Source organism: Taudactylus pleione, unplaced genomic scaffold (genome assembly GCF_031769625.1).
Source record: "Taudactylus pleione unplaced genomic scaffold, aTauple2 ptg000154l, whole genome shotgun sequence".
NCBI classification, from domain to species: Eukaryota; Metazoa; Chordata; class Amphibia; order Anura; family Myobatrachidae; genus Taudactylus; species Taudactylus pleione.
Genome location: NW_028284556.1, coordinates 23581016 through 23601423, shown reverse-complemented (window position 1 = coordinate 23601423; position 20408 = coordinate 23581016).

Below are 20408 nucleotides of genomic sequence, written 5' to 3'. Positions count from 1 at the left end.
TATGTTAGTATGATAAGTGGTTTGCACACATGACAACACCTCATCCGATAGAAGGTTTAGAGAAACCGAAAGATTGCATAAGAAAAGAGGTGTTTTAAACCTCTAGGATGGGGGCCGGCATGTATGCAAATTACTTGTGGGAGTTAGCCTATGGCAAGCAGGGGCGGGTTTGTAACAGGAACATTATATAGTGGGATAAAAGTGTGGGCCAAAGCCTCTTTGTTCCAGATTCCCCACCCTCCCTCCCCTATAAATTTTGGTATGTTGTGGGTTTGGTTTTGGGTGGTGGGAAAGAACGGCAGGTCGCCAGTCCGGGTGCAATTATGATTTAAGGGCGCTCCCTTCGTTGACTGGTAGTTGGCTGTACCAACCTAATGGGGGGCAGTATCACCACCTAAACGGGTGGGAAGTCAAGATGGGGGTGAGCGTTACCTTTTGTTGATGATATGAGTTACATGGTTATGTGTATGCACTCTGGGCGATCTACGCCTGCTATGCCTTTTGTTGTTTGTGTGTGGGCATAGCAGATCTGGCTGATTTCTGGCCGTCCTTTCTTTGCCACCATACATCCTTAAATAAATAATAATTATTATTGCTCCAATAAATCGCCATCAAGTTATCTGCCAAATCCACGTCTCAGTGTCTTTATTTTATGTTAGTATGATAAGTGGTTTGCACACATGACAACACCTCATCCGATAGAAGGTTTAGAGAAACCGAAAGATTGCATAAGAAAAGAGGTGTTTTAAACCTCTAGGATGGGGGCCGGCATGTATGCAAATTACTTGTGGGAGTTAGCCTATGGCAAGCAGGGGCGGGTTTGTAACAGGAACATTATATAGTGGGATAAAAGTGTGGGCCAAAGCCTCTTTGTTCCAGATTCCCCACCCTCCCTCCCCTATAAATTTTGGTATGTTGTGGGTTTGGTTTTGGGTGGTGGGAAAGAACGGCAGGTCGCCAGTCCGGGTGCAATTATGATTTAAGGGCGCTCCCTTCGTTGACTGGTAGTTGGCTGTACCAACCTAATGGGGGGCAGTATCACCACCTAAACGGGTGGGAAGTCAAGATGGGGGTGAGCGTTACCTTTTGTTGATGATATGAGTTACATGGTTATGTGTATGCACTCTGGGCGATCTACGCCTGCTATGCCTTTTGTTGTTTGTGTGTGGGCATAGCAGATCTGGCTGATTTCTGGCCGTCCTTTCTTTGCCACCATACATCCTTAAATAAATAATAATTATTATTGCTCCAATAAATCGCCATCAAGTTATCTGCCAAATCCACGTCTCAGTGTCTTTATTTTATGTTAGTATGATAAGTGGTTTGCACACATGACAACACCTCATCCGATAGAAGGTTTATGGGTGGGTCCCCGAGGACGCGCTCCCCAGCAGCCAATCCCTTAGCTCCTGATTAAGTCAAGTGATTGCTGATGACCCGGCTGTAGGCTTTATAAAGCGTAGGTGGAGCCACTATAGGAACATGCGGCCGTGAGTAAAAATATCCCCTGCACTGGAGAGGAGTGAAGAAGTCCCCTGCACCCGGCTTGGAAGACAACGTCCGGTAAGTGCAAGCGGGTGGGGGTTTGGTACTGCAGGGGAGTGGGTGACTGGTGCTGTGGCGGGTGGGGGTGAGTGGTTTAGCTAATGGCATTTCAGTGCTGTGGTAGGTAGGGATTCTTCTGGGGTGAGCAGGTGACGTGCTGGGCTGTGGCAGGTGGGGCCAGTACTTCATGGATGAGCTGTTGCGGGCAGCTGGCACGTACGCGGGGGGAAGGGGGGCATCTGAGAGTTAAGTAAAATCCCACCCAAGAAAAAGAAGGGCAGCACCACCGTCGGAAAGGAGGAGAAGCCAGGGGGGGGACAGGAGACAGCGGAGCCGGTGTCCCAGGAGAGCAAGGAGCATTTCCTGCTGCAGATCCAGGACCTGGAGGGGCGGGTGGAGAGGTAAGCATGGTGGGGGACCAGCATCGGGCAGCCTAGGACTTGTAACTGCACCACAGCTGGATAAACCTAAAGCTCATGTCTAGCTGCTGCCCAGGCTGACAGGTAGCTCGGTCCAAGTGGTTCTGCAGCAGCTCATATATATTGTCTGAGGAGCTCATGCAGCTGAACCAGTAACGCGGCTGCAGCTACCTGCTTCCTCATATCCAACATATCCTGACTGAGAGGGTGGCTGCATCTACCTCCTTCCATTTTTGCTATTAGCCATAAGTGTGCATCAGGGTGGGGGGCGTCGAGGGGGGGGGGGGCGGCGGTGTGATAAATATTAAATGTAGAAGAGAATGTCAACTGTCGCACTGTGGGAGTTTTTAAGCTGTAGAGAATTTGTATTTTTTTTAAGCTAAACAGTGTATAACACACACACAGGATCTGGTCTGTGATTGAACATGATCTTCGTGGGCTGTACCGGACAAAATGGACCCAGCAGGGATCTGTGTCGTGTACTATGTGTTTCCTGTAATGTGCTGGGGGATGGGGCTGGGAGCTGAAGTACTAAGAAGATTGTGGGGAACTGGCTGTGTGGGAAGGGACTGAAAATATCCTGGCTATGTACCAAGGGGAACTTCCAGGGACAGCGGGTTCGGTAACCACTGTCCCTGCGAGTTATATCCCCAGCATTAGGAGAAGTATTTCACTGAGGCTCCTTATATAAATAGCAGCACCATTACAATTATTATATATAATTTTTAATTAAATATATACAAATTTATATCCTTATGTCTTCTTTTTTGTAATCATATCAATTATTATATTTATGCTTAATTTTATTTATTTTTTTGTACATGCACCAGAGGTCTGAGATGGTAGTACATTTAAGGATTTTTTGGCCACTTTGTGAAGAGAATAATAATAATAATCATGTATTATTATTATTATATGCACTGGAGGGACAGAGCTTGAGTGATTACAATTGTCGTCATATTCTGCCCATCTTGTTTCCATCCTAGAGGCTTTTCACAATGCGTAGCACATGGCACTGTGGATTTATTCTTAAATATTGCATCCTTAGTAGCGCTCACATGCAAAGTTGCTCAGTTGTTCTACTACCTGACATACCTTTGTGCCAGATTACAACAAGTATATAGGGCATGTGGGTGGTCTCATGGCTTATGAGAGCTCAGAAGCATATATTGTAATGGGACCCAGAAATTGTGGAGTAGGACCCCAAATTTCTAAAGTGAGGGGTCCCTGGGACCCACATTTGTTTTCGCTCACCGCGATCACTGCTTAGGATGCTTTAGACATTCACACCGCTGCCCTTACAGCTCCCCAGAGCATCCTCAGGATGCTCCGGGCATTGCTGTAATCACCTGTGATTGTGGCCCCGCCCCATGTGACATTACGCGGAAGGGGCATGGCCTGCACCAGGTGCGCGAATAATGTTCTATATATTAAAATGGCCCTCGGCAGAAAAAAGGTTCCCCACCTCTGTTTTAAAACATCCAATGTAAAAATATTTTAGAGCTTTTTTGCTGTACTTACCTGAATTATAACGAGAACACACCGCATTTTGCTTTTGTAAGCTGCTGAACGTAACTTTTGAACGCTGAAATATGTTTCTGTATATTAACCACTTAACTGACAACTCTTTTTTCTAAAAAAAACGCTCAGAAATTGCCTTTTTTTATGAGTGAATTAGGTGAAGAACATGTATCTCAGCTTATCCAAAACAATTTCATTATTAAAAAAATATGTTTTTTCTTCTTTGTTTTCTTTTCGAATCGCCACTATCGGAACATCGAGAACATTGGGAACATCACGACCATCATGACTTTCCTTTTCCCAGTGGCTTCAGCCACCAGGAACACACTAGAGGGCTGAGCGGTGGTTAATTTACTTTTCCCCAGTGACTGCTAAACTCTGCAGCCACTGGGAGGGTCCTGCTGTGCTGACTGATCAGCAGCGATCGGCAGCAGGTCAGACACTGGGAGGTAGGGTGCAGGGAAGCAGAGGGACCAGAAGGTCCTTCTGAGAGCAGCAGCTGCAGAAAATGTCTTCTCCTGCAGCCGCCCACACTGTGTATCTGACTGGTTGTGTCGTTTGTGACCAGATCAGATAACGGACAGCCTGGTGTGGTCGCAAAGGATGCAACTATGCAAGGCAAGTGGTTGAAAGAGAATAATTAATATTAAGGTTGAGGGCCGGATACAATTAGCCATTTTCGCACTATTCACCAGTTTTGGTGCGATATTTACACGTATTTTCGCTATGCGCGGTCCCATTTTTCACCCTATCCAAATACAAAACACACAAAAACGCATATTTTCGATAATTGTGCATAGCGAAACTAGTGAAAAGTACAGCACATTTTGGGGAAATCAGTCTGTACCCCATAAAAAGCCTAACTGACATAGAAAATCAATATAGAAGTGTATTACTAGCCCTAATAAAAGTATTTTGGGTACTTAAATAGTGTGAAAAGGTTGTTATATGCATATTTGCATAAATGTGGAAAATTGATAAAAAGCAATATTTATGGGAGAAAATAATTACTGCAGTTAAATTGGAAGTACAATAAAATGGGTGTTAGTATATTTATGTGTCTATAAAGTGCAGTTTTAAAAAAAAGTTCAAAATACACCTTCTGCAGCAACCTGCAATCCTAAAAACACCTGTCCCATCCATACAGCCCCCCAAAATACCTGACCCAGTACTTTAAACCTATTTTCTAAAATTTTTTACATTTTCATTCCCAAAGAGTTCTGAATCAAGTCCCCACATTTTTTAGCCTAAAATAGGGATTTTGCACTTTTTTTCTGCTGCTCTGAGAGGGTGAAAACTTTTCACCTGTTTCGGTCTATGGAGTTTTCGCACATGCGTACACTTCGGGATTGGATAGCGCGATACGCACTTATATGCGAAAATTTCGCAACTGCGATCGCTTTTCACCAAAACGTGACTTTTCGCTTCTAATTAAATTCCCCTCTAAGTATTTATAGGAAAATGCACTAGGTGGATAATATTTAGGGTTTTATTTCCCATTACAGTCTGCCTGGTGATCATAAAGGTAATGAGCAGCTTTGATTGTCGTACACCTGTGAGAGGCTGATAAAATGGTGTGTCAGTGTGCTAGACTCCCACTACCTAGGGGAAGCAGGCTGGCAGGACTGCAGAGAGACACTGCTATTTGCATGTACATTCTGCTTTTTTTTGTGTAAGTGGAACATTAGGTCCTTCTACCTTAGAGAGGGAGTGCTCTGTTTAGTTTAGAGCTAGATAGGCCACGATTTATTTTCATGTTTTGTTTTTTTATGCTGCTAAATAAAACTAGGTGTGGGCTGGTGTGCTGTTGATTAGCACCCCTAACCTATTCTTGTGAATATAACAGTTCTTATACCCAAAGGTGTTTCAGTAGGATGAACTACTGACCTTAGGGGCATCAAGTTAATATGTCGCACCACAAGTAAGTGCAGCGATATGCCGCACTAACGGTACCTCCGGACAACTCACATCCCCAAAATGAAATAGCCAGCGCTCATAGTACTGCAACATTCTCAAACTTCTCAAGTCTCAGGGGGGTGAATCAATTAAGCGTGCTGTTGTTAGCGCCGGGAAGGAGTTCCCAGAGCTATTCAATTCAGTGCGCTGTTAGGCCGACTAAAGGATTTCTTCTTGCACCCTCCTGAGGGAGTGAGAAGAAATCCAACTAAAGTGCCGAGCGCTAGGCTGTTTGCCGGGCTTAGCGCAGCACTAACAGTCTCGTTGACGGCACCTTAAATGTAGAATGCAGGTTCTCGCAACTAAACACACAGGTTAAGTCACAAGAACCAGAATTCTCCAACCTATGTTGTAATAGTCAGACTAAACAACGCGCTGAATTGAATACTCTGGGACTAACTTCCTGGTGCTATTCACCTCGCGCTTAATTGAATCGCCCCTGATGTATATTATCATTGGAAGCAATTGTTTCCATATTTAGGCACCTTTTTGAGGATTGCACTAGCATTATAAAACTAGTGCAACACACAAAATTAACATCAGTGAGTATGAGTCCTTAAGCTGGGTACACACCTTATGACGGTGCAACCCAGCGATGCGGCGAGTGATGTAAAGCTAGAATGCAGGCGCCATGCACTCTGCATGATCCACAGTATGACAGCACAATGTATTCTTACATGTAACTACACAACGTCATTCATTGAATCATCCCTTCTTATGTGCAGCGTAGCAGATGGGATGATTCAATGAATGACAGCCGGGAACAACAGATCGGTCGTACATACTACAGGTTGAGTCTCCCATATCCAAAATGCTTGGGACCAGGGGTATTTTGGATAACGGAATATTCCGTATTTTGGAATATTTGCATATCATAATGAAATATCTTGGGAATGGGACCCCAATATACACACAGAATGCATTTATGTATTATATACACTTCATACACACAGCCTGCAGGTAATTTTATACAATATTTTCAATAATTTTGTGGCTCAAAGAAAGTTTGTGTACATACATGAAATTAATTTATGTTTCATATACACCTTTTACACAGCCTGAAGTTAATTTTATACAATAGTTTTAATAATGTTGAGCCTTAAACAAAGTTTGTGTACATTGAACCATCAAAAAACAAAGGTTTCAATATGTCAGATATGCTAAAAATATTCCGTATTTCGGAATATTCCGTAATTCGGAATATTTGGATATGGGAGACTCAACCTGTATATGATTTGTGCGATATATCATTCTGATCCGCGCTGGGACGATATATCATATGATGTATGTATCACATGGAGTGTACCCAGCTTTAGACTATACAATACCACTCCTATTTAGGTGAGCTTATAATGTTGGAAAATGGGTTAAGAGAGCAAATCCCATTTAGTATTACAGGAACAATGCTAAACTGAAAATGATTTCACCAACAAAAAAGGAGGAAAAACAATTGAATGAAAGAATTTGCTGGATAACGTGTGATCCGGGTTCTCAGAAGGTTCAGATGAAGTTTGATAAATGTGGTGGACCATGAAATGGATGCCAAAGATTCTGTTTCATGTACTTATGTTGGAATTACAAATAGCTTAATTTAAAAAAATTATATTTTAAATGAAGTAGATTGTTATCAAAGGTTGTTATACAACGAATATTTCCCCATGGTCCATGGTGACTGCTTGGGGGAAAAAAACAAACTAAAGACGAACTGTAAAGCGCAAATAATGAAAAAGAGAATGCAGCACATACTTGTCTACTTTTGTTTTCTCCTCCCGGGGAGGAGAAGCTCGGGGAGGAGAAGCAGGTCGGTTGCAACGGGGCAAGACGTCCCTCTTCACGGTAAATTGCCGCGATTGGTGCAAATTTAAATATTCCTGAAGAATCACGCCATTAAGCCCCGCCCCCTACATGGGGACCCTCGATTGCCACAGAAATTCTCCCCATTCTGCCCACTTCACTAGGAAGTGGGCAGAATGTGGAAGAAATGCCTCCTCTACCAGGGGTGCGGGGGGTTACTCCAAAAATCGGGAGCCTCCAGTGACTTTCGGGAGAGTAGGCATGTATAATGCAGCATTGAAAGCACGCCACCAAACTGTCCAGTCCCTTTTCACATTATTATTATTATTATGCCTTCCCCCAGTTTGACCCCACCCACCTAATACATTTGACCTGTTTAGATCACAGCCTTGACTATTATTTACCTTGCTGCTACTCCCACCAATAACCAGGGAGGAGGATCTGCAATGCAGCAGTCAGTCAGCAATAAGTAAATGCCATATGGCTGATGGGGCATACAGATAACTGACTGCCAGCACTCCTGCTAATCCTACAGCCGCTGACTCTCCAGTTTCCGTACTGTAGAGATTCTTCAATACGGCTTGCAGTGGCGTGACTTAATGTGTAGATTTAGAGAGCAGTGTTACACCCACAGGAATACAGTCAAGATAACAACATATTAGGGACATTTCCAATCTGGATGGGTATGAAGATATTAAGATTGCGATTGTGGATAACCTGGGGATTAGCTGGTATGTGGTTGGCTTCAATGAGTCCGCATCAATTCTAACAAAGCAAGGACAAGGCATGGTGGAATAGGGGGCCCGTGAAGTCCCATGAATGATGCCATATGGGACATCAGAGGCCGAAATTAAATGGTCTGGTTACTTACACTTACAGACCATTATATTGAGCGCACCTACCTAATACAGGCTTGGGAAGTTATAGATTGGTGGGCTGGACACACAAAGGAGTACATGCACTATACATATCACTTCTTGGTATGTACTAAAGGGTTTTCTCTGCCTTCTGCCTGCTAGAGTTAATAGCAGGCTACAATTTCGTGCTGCAAATGGGTCACTTAGCCCTGCCATAGGCACCTCATAGGAAGGGCTAAGTAAACCAGATGTTACTAAGGAGAGGTCACGGGATGCCGGCGGGCGAAATCCCAGTGCCGGAATCCCGAACCGTGACCAGAACCCCGGCGCCGGAAACCCGACATCACTTGATATGTCCACACCAGAATCCCGACAGCTGGCATATCGAACGTAAGTATAGCGAGGTGGGTTAGGTTTAGGTCGCGGGGGGGAGGGTCAGGTTTATGCACCACCGGGAAGGGGGGGTGTAGGGTTAGACTGTGGTGGGGAGGGATAGAGATAGACTGCGGGTGGGAGAGGGTTAAGTTTAGGCAACATCGGGGAGGCGGGTTAGGGTTAGGCACTAGGGGGAGGGTTAGGTTTAGGCACCAAGGGGAAAGGATAGGTTTAGGCACTAACGGGGAGGGTTAGACATAAGCTGGCCACACATCTAAAGATTATCTGTCCAACCAGCCAACTTGTTGATTGGTTGGAATGAAAATCTGGTAAGGTATTAAAGCAAATGACAATCAGCAATTTGCTCCCAAACGCTGGAAAATGGACCAAAACTGTTGTTTGTACAAATTGTTTAGATCAAACATTTAACAAACTTGTCTGACCGACCATTTTAATCTGTTTTCTGGCATTTAGGAGAAAATTGCTGATCATCATTTACTCCTATTCCTTACCAGATTTTTATTCCAACCAATTAACAAGTTGGCTGGTTGGATGTAAGTTGGTCTAGTGTGTGGCCAGCTTTAGCCTGCAGTGGGAGGAGGGTTAAGCTGGCCACACATCTAAAGATTATCTGTCCAACCAGCCAACTAGTTGATTGGTTGGAATGAAAATCTGGTAAGGAATGAAAGCAAATGACAATCAGCAATTTGCTCCCAAACGCTGGAAAATGGACCAAAACTGTTGTTTGAACAAATTGTTTAGATCAAACATTTAACAAACTTGTCTGAACGACCATTTTCATCTGTTTTCTGGCATTTAGGAGCAAATTTCTGATCATCAGTTACTCCCATACGTTACCAGATTTTCATTCCAACCAATCAACAAGTTGGCTGGTTGGATGTAAGTTGGTTTAGTGTGTGGCCAGCTTTAGGGTTAGACTGCGGGAGGAAAGGGTTAGGATGCAGGAAGGGATGGTTAGGGGGGAGGGTTAGGATACTTAGTGAGCCCGTCTGGATTCTGAGCATTGTGATGTCACTGTTGGTCTTCTGACTGCCGGCTGCTGGTCTCCTGTATGTATTCCAAGGTCACTATTACTGTCAGCTGTCTTCTCAAGCGGCACCTTTGTCACAGCTAGTTGCCAGTATCTGCTTCTCCACACCTGATAAGCAAGAAGAGAGCTCTTGTTAGTTTGGCCGCTTGATAATAAAGCTTTTACAAAAAAAAAGAACTGCAGTGCTGTAAGGCAGGGATAGCCAACCTCGTTCCTCTTGAGCTACCAACAGTTCACGTTTTCCAGACCACCTAGTAGGTGCACAGGTGTATTCATTACAAACTAACACATTTGAAAAGATCCACAGGTGGAGCTAATTATATCACTTGTGATTCTGTGAGAAGACTTACAAAACATGCACCAGTGGTAGCTCTTGAGGACCAGGGTTGGCTACCACTGCTGTAAGGGACTCAAGGGAGAGCAGAGGTGAGAGTCCACACGCTACGCTAGTATGCATCTGTGCAGTCACCACCGAGGGAGTGACTTTTCATTAGGGATGTTTTCCTTTCGAAGGTAGTGTTTTCACCAATGGTGTGGAAGAGATGACCATCCAATGTCAAAATAAAGCTGAACTCAGCTGTTTAACATGCGCAAACAGTGATATTAATATTTTTTTCCATTGAATTCTTGTGATGTGATGCTTTGTCTAAGGTGAAATCGAATCCCAACAAATAAACAGAGTAGTGGCAACCGACAGCACATGTGTCCACTTATAATGAATGTAGCTACACATCAGATGCATATAGCAATACTGGGCCTGATTCAGACCCGCTCGCAAGCGCTTGAGCGCTCGCGAGCGGGTCGATGGTGTGCGCAAGCCCGTCGCGAGAGAGAAAATCTATCGCTCCATGACTCACTACAAAAGGGGCGGCTGTTGATGTTGATTGATAGCTCGCCCCATTTTGTAGGCGTGGTGGGGGGGTGGCTTCACAAATGGAGGCGTTCCCAAGCGAACGCCTGCCGTTTGTGGGCGGCCCCACTGACATCACCAGTGATGTCAGTGAAAGAGCTTCAGGCTCTATTAGAGCCAGAAGCTCTCTGGGGCTTGTGGACACGAGACCCTACCACAAGGGTCTTGTCGCAAGCCCGATGGTCGCGATGGTCTTGACCATCACGACCATCATCCTGGCCGCTGGCAATAGCTGTGGGTGGTCCGTCTCTGAATCAGGGCCACAGTTTGACACATAATAAGTAAACTGACACTCTCTTCTGATGGGTATAACCAATTATAGGACCTGATTCAGGGATGTACATTCATCCAATGATAAACGTACATCTCTGATGGTTAGGGTTCTGCTCCTGCATGAGGCTTGTTCTCTGCACATGTACAGAATGGGTCCTGCGATTACGCTCGCAGACCCACCCCCCAAGCCGTAGCATGACTGACATATTTTCACTATCCCCAGCAATAGCTGGTTAGGATGGGATCCCAACATGCAACATTTTCCGAGAGGGACGAGGCCAGGGGCTGCATCGGCTGATGCTGCTTCCTGACCTCCGAAGTGAACAGCACCTGGTCAGGATGCTGCCGTTTGCCGATGCGGGTTTTGTATCGCGGCAGATATTTTAATTTTAAAGAAAATACTGCACTTCCGGGAGGGAGCTGTCGGGCAACCACACGAGGGGAGTCTCGCGGTAAAATGGGGCGTGTCACGGGAGAAAAGGGGCGTGGCTTGGATAATGACACGTCATTGGGGACGATGGCATTGTGATGCAGGGGGCGGGGCTACGATGACGCGGATTGCGTCACTGGCCCCGGGATTTATGCAGGCGGATCGCTGGGGCCGGGAGACTTGCCTGCCTTTCCAGGAGGGCCAGGAGTGGCACCGGATTTTCGGAAGGCTCCCGGCCAAGTCTGGAGGGTAGGTAAGTATGTCACATGGGGTTGGATATAGAGAAGCTGAATTTCTCACATTGGAGGCAATACGGATGATCTGCACCTAGCATAGGATGGTGAAAGCTCCAATAATGCAACCAATGGAGGTGTCTAAAGACTTACAGGGGTATTCAATATGGGAGCGATAACATCGTTTTTGCGTTAATATCGCAATTATGACATCATTATCGCAGGTTTTAGTTTTACACCCTATTCAATTTCAAAGACTTACCGCAGTTTTGACTAGTCTTTGATAAAAAACGGTGATAACTTTTCACCATTGCATAGGTGTCGAAAAAAAGTGCAGAATTGGGGTTTAGGGGTGCAGGCTTAAAAAAAATAGCCTGAACCCCTGAGATTGACATTTAAAAGAGAACTGTGTCAAAAAAAGTTTTTTTAAAAAATAGGGACACCCCAAAAAATGTATTTAAAAATTGGGGTGCAAAAAAAAAAATGTGAAAAAATGTTAAACAATAGGGAAATAGGTTCAGGGCTATTCTGCAAGTATGCGGCAGGTGTTTTGAAGAATAGAATTATAGCGGCAGGTGCACAAATGCAGAATTTTTAAAAACTTACTTTAGGGACATCAAAATATGCTAGTACCCATTTTCATGTACCCCAAATTTGATGGGACCACTTAAAAAAACGAAAAAAATAACCTAAGTGCTCTTCTGCATCACTTCTTCAATGTCGGGAAAAAAACACCTGCTGCGGCTATTTAAATCCCCGACTTTAAATTAAAGGCTAAAACGGGGATACCCATAGTGTTCCCCCTTGTTTTTACAACTTTAGGGGGGTCTTACAATTATTTTAAGGAAAAATTCGTAACTTTACGCAAATCCAACTTCGGAGTTTCCTGTTTTCGTTCATTTTATATTGATTACGGGGATAAGCGGGAGCGCGCACCAGACTTTAACGCAGGAAAAAACTCAGATATGAAACGTTAACTTCGACAGTGAAGTTAACGTTTCATATTGAATGCCCCTCTTACACTGACAGTGGGCGTCTCAGTACTTGCATATTCAGAGGCATATCTGTACACCAGGGAAGGGCATTGTAATGTCATTAGCCTAAAGTCACAGATGCAACGGCAGCAAAAGACACAAGGACAGCTGCAACTCAGGGGTAAATTTACTAAAGTGAGAGTTTTTAGAAGTGAGTTTTAGAAGTGATGTTGCCCATAGCAACCAATCAGATTCTAGCTATTATGTTCTAGAAGGTGCTAGTTAAATGTTAAGTAGAATCTGATTGGTTGCTATGGGCAGAATCAAGCCCCATGAGAATGGATCCCGCACCCCTTGACAGACCCCTCCTCTTCAACAGACCCCGTCCCTATTAGGGCTGCTTCCATAAATTTCCTGAGCTGGTTTTCCATCCCAATCCGCCCCTGCATCCATGCACTGTATTGCATCACATGAGTCCTAGTGCCACCAGAGAACTAACACTAGATGCTCTATTCATTTATAACGTTGGTCTTCCTGCAGGGACTTGAAGCAATTATCTTTGTGAAGACCAGCGTTTCTGCATGACAAAGTAAAGCTGGGTACACATTAGATGATTTTTTTAAACGATTTGGCTGATTCCGACGGATCAGAACGACAAATTGTTCAAATCGTCACCTGTATATGCACTATGCTCGCTCCTGTGGCGGCGGCCATCACATCTTCAGGTCACCCCTACGTGCAGCTCAATCTGACAATCTCGATTCCCCGCAAATTATGCAGTGTGTATGCACTACCGGACGACCAGGCGATATGTTAACATCATATAATTAACGATCTAACCATCAGACAATTAAAAATATCATTCAGTCGTTTGGTAGATTGCACAGTGTGTATGCACTATGGGCCTGATTCATTACGGATCGCAGTCTCACTGCGAAAATATGCTAATGATTGCAATCGTAATGCCGTCACAGCCAAACATTAGGATGCCCACTTTACCTTACACACATCCGTAATGCTTGGCAAGTCTGCGAAACCATCGAACTTCCAAACAGAAGATGTGACTGATCTGCGCACTGGCAGTGGCAATGCTTCTAAATAATAGTTTAAGCATCAATATGTGCTTCTCAGATAGGCTGAACACTACATACAACACCTAAATTACCATACTAGGTCATTAGCATATACCCAAATGTCATAGCTCATACTAAACTCAATCTCCTGTTACAGAACTTCAAGAATATGAACCTTCACGAAATGTTAGATCCTATACAGTTATAAAAACTACCACATTGTCCCCCAATAATACATTTCTATTTGATCATTCTATAATCATGTGAACACATGACACCATATTCAGACTCAATATACATACATAGAAGCAGGCCCGGCAACAGGGGGTACTAAGGGTACACCCGTACCGTGCCCTGAGGTTCAGAGGTGCAGAAAATGATGGGGCCACTGCAGCAACTAAATTTGATATACAGACTGACCACACTGGCCGGCCGCACAACTAAGCAAAATAAAGCCAGCCATGCATACCTCCCAACTGTCCCGCATTCAGTGGGACAGTCCTGTTTTTCTGGGACTGTCCCGCTGTCTCACCCGCGGGCCGCAGTGTCCTGCGGTGGGGGGGAAGTTGGGGAGAGCACATACCGATGCTCTGAATAGCAGCGGGTGTGCAGAAGGTGAACAGATGCCGCATCTGTTCACCTGTGTAGGGGGCTCCCCAGCATCTCGAAGACTGCTGGGCACGCCCCCTATAATGACATAAACGGGGTTTGCTGTGAGGCTCCGCCCCATTTCCAATAAACGCCACCCCTTTTTGTCGTAGCTCCGCCCACTTTTCACGCACGCGCCTAGGGTGCGCTAAGTGTCCCTCTCTGTGGAACACAAAAGTTGGAGGTATGAGCCATGGCACCATCTCTCAGCCCCCCTCCGAGTATCCTCATCACCTGGTTCATGCTGTGACTATTAATGAATGATGCAGCAGTGACATTACAGGCAATGCTGCCCCTCCCCCGGCAATTCTGTCCCTGCCTCCCTCACACGCAGGGGAGGGATGTGTTGGTGCTGGGTCAAGCGTGGTGGGTTCAGGGGTGGTGGTGTGTGCGTGTGTTCGAGGGGGGCTCCCCAGAGACATCAGTGTACTTGGCCCCAAGATTTCTGTTGCCGAACCTGCATACAAGATGTATAGTAGGTACAGTCAATAGGAAATTATACACAAGAATAATGTATTAGTGATTGTGTGGTTCTGTTCTAGTTTCTAAAGGTAATGCTGGAACCTGTAGTTCCACAAAGGCAAAAATAATGCTAGGCCTATCCCATCTAGAACAAGTAGATAGATAATTTCTGCTAAACTACAAGTTCCAGAGATATCTCAGCAGCGCAAGTCAGGTACAGTCCTATACATACAGTATATAAGCCCCATATCCCCAGCTTGCTGCACTATTACATACAGACTCTCACTATAATGCCCAGGTCGTTCTGATGTGTACCCTGCCTTAAGGCCCCCATACATCAGAGATTGATTGCAGCAATCGTGCAATTTGCAATCGATTGTGTATAAAAATATTTCCCTTTTTCAATCGATTGTGGCAATTCTGCAATCTGCAATCGATTGAAAAAGGGAAAGATTTTTTATACATAATCGATTGCAAATTGCACGATTGCTGCAATCAATCTCTGATGTATGGGGGCCTTTAGGCAGCTGCCTAAAAGTGCCAGCCCCTGGAGGGCGCTGCTGAGTCCACCAAACAAAAAAAGGATGTCTCTGAAATATACAACCTTCTGGTGACGGCTGCTGGTCTAATTAGCCGCCGCTATCTGCCCCAACTCCTGTATGACCTTTTCACTCCAGGCTGCCAGCAAGTCTCTGCCGTGCATCTATTTATGTATGTATGTGTGTATGTATGTATTTATGTATGTGTGCATGTATGTATGTGTGTATTTATGTATGTATGTATGTATGTATGTTAGGGATGTGCGCCGGACCATTTTTGCCGAATTTGGATTTGGTTCTAATTCGTCGTCCGGCTTTGGATTTGGATTTGCCAAACTGCGGTGACTGGCTTTGGATTTGGATTTGGATTTGGATTTGGATTTTTTTACAAAAATTGACAAAAAAAGCTAAAATCACATAAATTGGTCTTTTTTTTCTTCCTAGAGTATTATTAACCTCAATAACATTAATTTCCAGTCAATTTAGACCATATCACAGCTTATAATATTGTTTTCAACATTATTGGCCAAAGGTTGCAGTGAGCTGACTGGTTACTAAGCGACAAAGCAGCGGCACAACGACACAGACACCACAGTATAAAGCACATCTATGACACATTGCCACACAGCAGTGGCAGAAATGAAAAGTAGTGCACCCACCCAGTGGGGTACGGCCAGCAGAGTCACAGTACTTGTTTACAAAGTGGGCTACGGCCCTAGGAGTCACAGTGCACAATCTTATTAGCATTACACCGCACATAGGGCCTGATTCACATTACACCATAAAGTAGTGTCTCTTATTTATGTTACGACACACAGTAGTGCCCCTTTTACACAATGCCCACAGTAGTGACCCTTTTACACAATGCCCACAGTAGCGGTGTCCCTTACACAATGTCCCCCAGCAGTGGTGCCCCCTATGCAGTCCCCTTAGTAGTACGGTCCACTATGCAGTGCCCCCAGTTGAATGCTCCCCAGTAGTATGCCCCCCATTAGCAGGCCCCCCCAGTAGTATGTCCCCCATTAGCAGGCCCCCCCAGTAGTATGCCCCCCATTAGCATGCCACCCAGTAGTATGCCCCCCCAGTAGTATGGCTCCCCCAGTAGTAGGCTGCCCCAGTAGCAGGCCCCCCCAGTAGTAGGCTGCTCCAGTAGTAGCCCCCCCTGTAGTATGGGCCCCCCCTGTAGTATGGCCCCCCCTGTAGTAGGCCCCCCCAGTAGTATGGCCCCCCCCAGTAGCAGGCCCCTCAGTAGTATGGCCCCCCCAGTAGCAGACCCCCCCCAGTAGCAGGCCCCTCTGTAGTATGGCCCACCCAGTAGTATAGCCCTGCCCAGTAGCAGACCCCCCCAGTAGTGCAGACCCCCCCAGTAGTATAACCCCCCCCGGTAGCAGGCCCCTCTGTAGTATGGCCCCCCAATAGTGCAGATCCCCCCCAGTAGTATGGCCCCCCCAGTAGCAGACCCCCCCCAGTAGTATAGCCCTCCCCAGTAGCAGGCCCCTCTGTAGTATGGCCCCCCCAGTAGTATTGCCTCCCCCAGTAGCAGACCCCCCCAGTAGTGCAGACCCCCCCCCAGTAGTAAAGCCCCCCCAGTAGCAGGCCCCTCTGTAGTATGGCCCCCCCAGTAGTATAGCCCCCCCCAGTAGCAGACCCCCCCAGTAGTGCAGACCCCCCCCCCCCCAGTAGCGCCCCCGGACCTTTGACAAGTAAAAAAATAAAAAAAATAAAACTTACCTGTATCCCCGCTCCCGCGCCGTCCGCTCTGTCACACGCTGAGGAGGGAGCCGGAAGACGGAGCTCATGTGTGAGCTCCAGCCGGCTCCCTCCGTGCAGCAGCCAATGAGAGTCTGTGTGACTCTCATTGGCTGCTGTAACAAACACACAGCTGCCGCTGGCGGCTGTGTGTCTGTGTAGGGCAGAGCGCTATCACTGCGCTCTGCCCTACACGCGAGGAGACCTGATGTCGGATTCTCTAGTGAGAATCCGACATCAGGCGGCCGCCGTTCGGCCCCGAACGGGGATCCGAGTCAGGCGGTGAACACCCGAACAGGGTTCGGGTGGACTCGGATCCCCAATGTTCGGAGCGGTTCGGATTCCACAGAATCCGAACCGCTCATCTCTAATGTATGTATGTGTGTATGTATGTATTTATGTATGTATGTATAAAATACTTGCCTACCCTCCCGATTTTGGTCGGGAGCCCCCCGAAAATCAGGCAATCCTCCCGGTCCCCGGCGATGTGTCCGCACCCCCACAAAGCCAGCCAGTAACACCAATGACAGGGGTCCTTACCTTTCAGGGTGCTCCTCTACCAGCACCGTTTACACCTGGGCAACTGGTCTGCACACCTCCCCAGCCCGGGTCCGACATCCCCTCTGAGGCACAGTGAATGGAGAGTGGCTGTGGCGGGAGCAGTGTGTGATGGAGAGGGACTGGAGTGAGGCTGAATAAGCCAGGAACACAGAGCAATGAGCGGGCGGCAGCTGCAGAAGGCGCACACAGAGGGAGGAGGAGCCACAAGCGCCAGGGTGATTCTGGGAGCTGTAGTGAAGAGAATCTGCCGGCGGCGATTGGTTGAGAAGACGACACCGGCTGTTATTGGTTTCTGCGGCACTGCGTAAACAGCGCGTCCTGCAGGTCCCGGGTGGCAAGATAATTTTGCCGGGCAGACCGCCCTTTATATAGAGCCTTGGGAGAACATGGTTTTATATATATATATATGCATAAGTCTTGTAGCAAAGTGTAGTAAAGTGCTTTGTGAATAAAGGCCCTGATTCAGAGCTGAATGCTCTGAGCAGAACGCTTGCTCTGAATCAGGGCCGTCCTATTTAAATGTGGAGCGGCCTTATGGACGCTCGCATAGCTGTGGGTTACCACAGACCATCGCGACCATCGGGCTTGCGACGAGAACCTTGCGGTATGGTCTCGCTGCCGCAAGCCCAGGAGTGATTTTGGCTCTATCAGAGCCAAAGTCACTCTCACTGACATCATTACTGATGTCAGTGGGGCCGGACTCAGACGGTAGGCGTTCCCATGGGAACGCCTCCGTCTGGCTGCCACGCCCCCGGCACGCCCACCAAAGGGGGAATGCTATCAGTCACCATCGACAGCACGCCCCTTTGGTGCGAGACCCGGAGCGACGCATTTCTCGTCACTCACCTGGTCTCGCGCATGCGCACGACGGAGCTCCCTCCGTCGTGCGCATGCGCATTCTCACAACATCGACCCGTTTGCGAGCGAACTTTGCTCACGAGCGGGTCTGAGTGACCCCCAAAGTGCAGCGTGTGCAAAGTGTGCTACTAAAGTGTTGAAATTGCCAATAATTTAACCGATTAAAATATCCCATCAAAATGGGGTAACCAGGTGGATAATAAAGTGCAATGTATCCACCTGGTAACCCATTAAAGGTTGATTAGAGGTTGTGATCATTGCTAGGCTGTGTTTTGGATTTTTGCTCATGTATAAATAAATTGCTATATATATCTTTATTGCACTCTGTTCATATCACTGGTATATCTTTTGGTATTTATGAAGCACTTTACCATCCCCAGTTTGATGGGGTAATTTTAAATGGTTAAATTATTGGTCTATTTCAGCACTTTAGTAGCACACTTTGCACACACTGCACTTTTTTCACAAAGCACTTTACTACACTTTGCTACAAGATTTATGCACATATATAGATGAACACTACTGCACTTCATTCTTGACCCAGTGGGTTATAAAACGCCATTATACATAAGACACTCTAGTCGCTTGAATCAGTTTCACTTATCAAACTCATTTCTGTGCCATAGACCCCGATGCTATTATTTATATTGGTACAGATGACGTTTTCAGAATACAGAGAAGAGTGGTCTTTTCTAATAAGTAGGTCTGCTCCTGAATTGGGCCGTTCCATACACAGTTTACACACACGCATATATATATATTATATATATATATACACATATAACATATATATATACTGTATATATATATACACACACACATACATATAAATATTCATACACAGACATATATACATATATACACACATACATGTACAGTATATATTACACACACACACACATATAGTTATATATATATACACACATATATATATATATATATATTCAAACAGACATATATATATATATACAAACATACATATGTGTATACACACACGTGTACAGTGTATTACACATACACACATATATATCTAAACACAAACATGCATATGCATTACACACACACACACATACCTTGCAGCAGCTGTGGGTTGTAGATGAAGACAGGTCCAGGCACCATGTCATTAGGCTCCTCTCCCTAGCAGGAAAGGAATCACATCATATTGGTCCAGGGCTTAATAATATGATACCCGCTCTCGCGTCTTACAGTTTTGGGTGCTCATAAGCACCACCCTGCGTGTACCACTGGTAACTGAAGGTCAAATGTTTATGAGTAATATAATAACTACTGTATAGGCTATTTACAAAATAAACTGTTGTCATCAATATTAGAGGAAAAAGACCCTTGGGATGAGAAATGACTGCCGGGTAACCCTTTGTTTTCAAGAGTTTTTCAGGTGCAGCCAGCAGAATAATTTATCGCTGATGACGTAATTTCCGCCTGTTTCAATTATCCCAATATTAAATTTTAAAGACTTTTCGCAGGGCGAAAAGTCTTTGTAAAAAAAATGGGTATATGTTTTCTCCATGTAATACATGGTGAAAAACGTGCAGAATTGGGGTTTTGGGGTGCAGAATAAAAGAAAATAGCCTGAAGCCTTTTTAGTGTCCCCTAAAAGTCATCTGTGTCAAAAAACATTTTTAAAAAATCCTCAGGACACCCCAAAAAATGTACTTTCATTTTGGGGGTGAAAAAAAAAATATTGGGGAAAAAGTTTTAAACTACCAAAAATGAGTCAGGGGGGTTTCCCATGTATGCGGCTGGTAGCGGCAGGTGCATTTTTGAAGAATTTAAAAAAATAACTTTAGGGACTTAAAAATAAGCTTGTACCCATTTTCATGTACCCCAAATTTGATAGGCATTGTTATTTTTACTCCCCAAAAAGAGCTAAGTGCTATTCTTCACTAGTTCTTCACAGGCGCATTTATGCACCTGCCACGGCTATGTAAAAACCCAGACTATCTTCAGCAGGCCAAATCGGGGGTACCCAAAGCGATTCCCCATGTCAGAACATCTTTTGGGGGGTGACAGCGTGATTTCCCCAAAAACAAACAGCACTTTTCGATACTTACCTTTCCACCGGGTCCAGTTTTCTGCGGATCCAAATTGAATACGGGGATAAGCGGGCACATGCCCAATACGTTATCCCTGCAAAAAACGGCGATGATGGCGAAAAGTCC